Here is a 6,494-nt window from a genome sequence, read left to right on the forward strand (position 1 = left end):
TCCCTGCTGGGGCTAATTTGGTATTCCTATACTAATTCTCTGGTTCTGCTGGAGGCAATGACTAGGGGATTCTGACCTAACACTTCTAGCTAATGTCCTTGAGTAGAAGCTCTTCGATTACTCTCTAGTATGTAAAACATTTCTAACTATTGTAAACTATCTATTGCCCTAAGGAATGTGCTTGACCTCTGTTGCTAGCTCTGGCGAGGCAGATTCCTTGAAAGAAATACCAAGTTATAGACAGATTGGTATTAACCTAGGATAGGTTGGAAACATTGTGCTGGCCAGGAAACAATGTCCAATCTTAGCCATTTATGAATCATTTCTTGGGGTATCTTTATGCCTAATTATGAGGGTATGTTGACAATTGGAAAGATTGATCTGGAACATGTCTGAGTTAGGAGATACCAGTGACTGTCTGAATATCCACGAGGCACAGAACTCCTTTTGGATCCTTATTGCCTCTTATCCTTAATCAGGATTTTATCCCCACTATTTTGGATGTGACTGGAGTAGACGAGTGTGCGTGGCATCTACCCACACCTGATTCTGCCCTTCTCCCCCCCCCATTCCTCCCAAGACCCTACCACTCTCTACTTCCCTTGATTATACTTTTCTCCCTCTAATTAGGAATGAAGAACCCACTCTTTGGTCTTCATTTCTCTTGAGCTTCATGTGGTCAGTGAGTTGTATTTTGGGTATTCCCCATGCTCTTTGCTTAATACCTATGTTTGGGTACCCTTGCATTTGGAGAATAGATGTTCAGAATTGAGAGCTCCTCTTAATCAATTTTTCCTTTGATGGGTATGAAGTATCCTTCCTTATCATTTTGTTAACTTTTGGTTGAATGTTGATTTTAGTCGACAAGCTTGCTTCTTGGGACCATTTGCTTGGAAAATTGTTTTCCAGCCTTTTACTCTGAAGTAGTTTCTGTCTTTGTCACTGAGGTATGTTTCCTGTAGGCAGCAACACGCTGGGTCCTGTTTACATATCCAAGCTGTTAGTCTGTGTCTTTTTATGAGTTGAGTCCATTGATGTTAAGAGGTATTAAGGAATAGTGATTGTTGCTTCCTGTTATTTTTGTTGTTAAAGGTGGAATTATGTTCATGTGGCTATCTTCTTTTGGGTTTATTAAAAGAAGATTACTTTATTGCTTCTTCTAGCGTGTAGTTTCCCTCCTTAAGTTGGAGTTTTCCATCTATTATCCTTTGTAGGGCTGGATTTGTGGAGAGATATTGTGTAAATTTTGTCTTGTCATGGAATATCTTGGTTTCTCCATCTATGGTAGTTGAGAGTTTTGCTGGGTATAATAGTCTGGGCTGGCATTTGTGTTCTTGTAGGGTCTGTATGACATCTGCCCAGGATCTTCTAGCTTTCATAGTCTCTGGTGAGAAGTTTGGTGTAATTCTAATAGGTCTGCTTTTATATGTTATTTGACATTAAAAACAGTGGTTAGATGGCATGAAGTAGGTGGCAATGCCTTAACCGTATGTGTGTGTTGTTAGGCCCAAGGGCCTCTTCCATCTTATCAAAGGGATGGTTAACCTTCTCTCCTTTCATACAACACCAGATTTATATATATTTGGTTTTTTGAGACAGGGTTTCTCTATATAGCCCTGGCTGTCCTGGAACTCACTCTGTAGACCAGGCTGGCCTCAAACTCAGAAATTCACCTGCCTCTGCCTCCCAAGTGCTGGGATTAAAGGCATGCACCACCACTGCCCAGCTCAGATTTATATTCTTTATGAATAGATTTTGTTTACACATCAGTTTCTTGTGTAACAATTGGGTAATTATTTTTTAAAGAAGTTCTCTGAAATCAGCAGAAAATAATACACCCATATTGTAGTGGAAGAAACTGATGTTTGAAATAATACCTTTTAAAGATAACAGGTGGTAAATCTTTGTGTCAGGAATAGTCTTCATCTTCTGATTTTGATTTATCAGACCTGTATGTAAGTAGGTATATATTTTTAGACAAGTTACTCAAGTTATTCTTCAACAGATAGCAGCTGAGAGTCATTAATGCTTGTAGGCCAGCTTGGAGTGTAAAAGAGGATGGAAGTCAGGGAGGGGTGTTAATCTAAAATAGATATGTCTAAAAGGTTGTGATGGGATTATGAAGGAGGATGGGACAGAGTTCACGAAGATTGTAAATGCTTACCCAATTCCCAGGCTTACAAGCATGAAACATTAATTTCAATGTAGTGGTTATGAATGAAACTATTGGGTTTTGTCATTTTCTTAACTGTTAAGTTGCATTAAGTATGAAGTACATACATAAAGTCAAATGCATACATTTCACCAAAGGAAAGATCACTTGCTGTATTCACGGTTTTATTTTAAGAACCTAGAAGCATGTCTGCAACAGATAGTACAGAAAATCTCTGTTGAATTCATTCTTCTGCAATTGACCCATTCTAAATATAAACCTTGATCGCAGCTTTTCTGAAATTGGAAATATATTATCATCATGTATGTTGATCCTATTGTGTAGTAATATAATAAAGCTTGTTTCTAGAACCTCATAAAAACTGAGTGCTGGTTGTCAGTCCACAAGACTTTCCCTACATCTCTCTCCCTCCTCTGTCCTCAGCATCTGAGAAATACTTTCAAACTATCAACATGTATGAAATGTTTTTTTCATGTTTTATATGAGTAAAATCATGTATTCAATTCTTCTTGTTGTTGTACCTGTTTCATTTAGAATAATGTATTTTTGTAATCAAGTAATTGAACTATATTTCATACTGAATATATTATTTTGGAGTGGAACAAGGCTAACACATTTAGAATGAGGTGTTTCAATAGGTTTCAAGTATTAGCTCCCAGGCTCTCAACCACCAACCAAGGACTGCACATGGAGGGGTCTGATTGTTCTGGCAGCATGTGTATAGTAGAGGATTGCAATTTGATCATCAATAGGAGGAGAAGAGCTCGGCCCTGTGAAAGTTCTGTGCCCCAGTGTAGGGGAATGCCAGGGCCAATAAGTGGGAGAGGGTGGGGTGGCAGGCATGGGGAGGGGGGAGGCAACGGGGGTTTGTTTTTGTTGTTTTTGTTTGTTTCTTTGTTTTTTGGAGGGGAAACTAGGAATGGAGAAATTTACATGTAAATAAAGAAAATATCTAATAAAAAAAAAGTCAAAAAAAAAGAAAAACAGCAAAAAAGATATCCAGAGGCTAATTATACTATCTTAAATGTTTCCATCTTGACAATGTTTAATTTATGGAAAATTTCATAGGATTGTTGTTGTTGCTTGTTAGGACCAAATCAAGGGCCTTGCACATGCTACGTATTTATTTTCTAAGCAATACTTTATCCATATGTAGTAAAATTTTACAGCGAAATAAATCTGAAACATTTCTCTTATTAAATCAAGAAAGCATACTATTAATGGTGGTGGTGGTAATCTCCCTAATATCCTCACTCTAATCATAGATAACAGCAAAATTATTAAATATACATAGAAAATATATCCTAATGCTTTATTTCACTGGATTTTTAAATAGATACATTTTTTTATGGGTAAGAAAGTTGAGGTTGAAAAAAATAAGTTGAATTATCCAGGGCTACATTGTGGGTAAGAGTTGTGTTCTATTTCTATAGAGTTTATGTCTTCAAGCATACACCATAGAAGATGAGTTTTGAGAGTTTTACAAAATTTCTTCCCTTCTTTAATAATTTTCTTACAAACTTTGAAAATAAACAAAAATATTAATTTCACAAGACATAGTTTTTAGATAAAATGATCTATTTAAGATTTTATTTTGTTTTCATATAAAGCACTTTTGATTATTTTGTAGAAGTCTTATAACTTATTGTGTTTGCTTTAGGCTAAGGCTAAAGAAACACACACACACCTCAGATTTGTGTACAGGGCATTTTGGTAGGGCCGTTTAATTAATTGAGGTTCCCACCATGAAAAATCCTCCAGTGTCACGTTTACACAAAACTAGCCAGGACACATTCTTTGTCTTTTTTCAAATGTAGTAAAAATATTTATGATTAAAAAGGTCATCCCCCTTTATACTAGATCTGAATATGTCATCCTGTTTCTTTCTTACAAATAAGACTATTCTTTTTTTAAACTTTGAGTACTTTTGTTGGGTTTTGATAGTATGGTTTCTTATCTGTGTCTACTTGTGAGTTGGTATTCCTGGCCAAGCAGTGTATTTGTATAGAATTTTGAACTGCTATCAGAGAATCTATTTTGTTATTGTGGCATGATCAGTAAAACTGGCAAAATTGCTTGTGTTAAGAATGGAGGATCAGGGTTCATGAATTATTTTATTAATTTCATCATAAACTTCCTATTTGACTTTTAACATCCAACTTCATACCTATTGTTCTTGAATTTACCTTCTGTAAAGTGTAATAATATTTAACTACCTCATACAGAATGTTATGAAGCTTAGCTTTCCATTTTTGAGAGTCTCAAATATAAAGGACCATAATGGTTATTAGCATTACTCTATTCTGACTGCTATATTTGTGGCCAGTTTTAGCATAGCCTGTATAAATAAATGAGGGGAGTTCAGTTTCTTTGTTTCTGCAGTGTGCAGTTACTTCATTTTGTCTGCGTTTTCTTCCTACTTTCACAGGAAAGAATCTTGAGGTTCTTACTTTTACAAATGTGTGACTATCATATAGGATGTAGAGATCTGTTTACTTTGATTGTATTCATTAGACAGCTAAGATTGAGAAGATATGTTTTGGAGGAAAGATTCCCTACTATGCCCTTTAATAAACGATAACTTCATAAAATGTACAAATAGAGATAGTGAACTTGGTGATCTCATCCAGTCTACTGGAAAAAAAAATGCTTTTATACCAAATGTGCTTTCTTCTTGGATTATTCTTTTAAATAAAAGAGGTCAACCAGAGTGGATTTTATTATGTGATCATCTAGAGTGTTAAGTGACGGCGAAAGTAAAACTTTTATTTTCAAATATCTAGCTTCTTGTGATGTAGTACATCTTTCATAAGCATGTTTATGTTGCTCAGAATATTCTTACTGTTGGTACTCTACCACAGAATCCTCAGAAAATACATGCATAATTTCCATTCAAGGCAGATTGCACAGCATCCTTAAAGTCTGAAATTTGCATGTGTTTTTTTTTTCTTCCTCTTTCCACCTGAATGTGTGGCAAAAGGCTTGGGGACAGGGCAGGAATTCTACCTTCTGGGCATCATGGACCAACAACTTAATATTCTAGGCTAATATTCCAAAATTCAATTTACTCAAATGTAGTCTTCTGAGAGCAGGAGAATCAGTAAACAATAATGACAGAGGGATAGATAGAGTTTTCATTGAGGCAAAAACTATTGCAACTTTGAATGAATGTTCAGAAGATTATCTCAGCATTCATAATTCATCACATGCGTTTTAGTTTTGTGGTTATGAAGAAAAAAGAAAAAAAAAGAAGTTGGTAGTGTTTAATTCAAATGTTATTGTGACATAAGGAAATACATTTATTACATACTGAATTAAGTTCTACTAAAATTGTGGCATTAATTTAATAAATCTCTCTTGAACCCACATAGTTATCCTCATGATAGGTAGTACAACTTAGTGGTGAATACTGCAGAGAGTCATCCAAAATTTTACTGACTGGAGTAATACAGCTTTAAAGTTGCTCGTTTTGTTTTTCTTCACAATATTACTTCACTGTGAACACGAAAACTCTAATAATGTCAATTTTGTTTAAAAATGTGCTTTTTTATCATAAAATGTGCTTTTAAAATCATACGTATATAATGTATATACATATGATATCTCAGTTTTCCCCTGGGTGTAGTGGGTGTGTGGGTGGGGGAACACCCTCTTAGAGGTGAAGCAGAGGGGTATGGGGTGGAGTGCTCATGGAGGGGGTGACTAGGAAGGGGGACAACATTTGGAATGTAAATAAATAGAATAATAAAAGCTGTGTGTAGGTGTGTTTATGCAATGTGAGTATTAAGTATTGGTGTGTACATTTAAGGGTATATGTGTGAAGGATAACAATCTATGGGGCTCACTAGTCCTTGCCTTCCACCTTGTTTGAGACAAGCATAACTTCTTTGTTTGCAGCAGCATGCAGTTTCAAGGGAATCTTCTGTTTCTGCCTCCTGTCTTGCCATAGGAACACTAGGTAGTAGATGTATACTACTGGATTTGAACTCAGGCCCTTGTGGTTGGATGGCAGGATCTTTACCCAGGGAGCATCACCCTAGTCCACCATTAACATTTTTCTTGAATTACATATTAAGCAATAGTTACAAAAGCTATTTTGGATTAAAATGCAAGCACTTTAACTGCTCCCCTCCTGTGTCTTCTGTTCGCCTGTATATGCATATGAAACCTGAAGGCCAAGTGACAGTCTTAACCTTAGGAATGCTGTTTACCTTCTTTAAGGTAGGGTCTGTTATTGGCCTGGAACTCTACAATTAAGTTAGAGCAGCCCAACCTGTGAGCCACTGGGATCTCTCTCTCTCTCTCTCTTTCTCTCTCTCTC

The 6,494-nt window shown here is 36.1% G+C and overlaps 1 protein-coding gene and 1 non-coding gene across 11 annotated transcripts in view; one reads left to right on the forward strand and one right to left on the reverse strand.

Annotated features, from left to right (window-relative positions):
* Positions 1-6,494, forward strand: part of Dach2 (dachshund family transcription factor 2) — a 494,899-nt gene that overhangs the window by 33,081 nt on the left and 455,324 nt on the right. The window lies entirely within an intron of this gene.
* LOC116096354 lies at positions 1,441-1,567 on the reverse strand. Its single transcript, XR_004120963.1, has one exon. It is a non-coding gene; the product is annotated as a U6atac minor spliceosomal RNA (small nuclear RNA).

The sequence above is a fragment of the Mastomys coucha genome, chromosome X (assembly GCF_008632895.1).
Source record: "Mastomys coucha isolate ucsf_1 chromosome X, UCSF_Mcou_1, whole genome shotgun sequence".
Taxonomy (NCBI): Eukaryota; Metazoa; Chordata; class Mammalia; order Rodentia; family Muridae; genus Mastomys; species Mastomys coucha.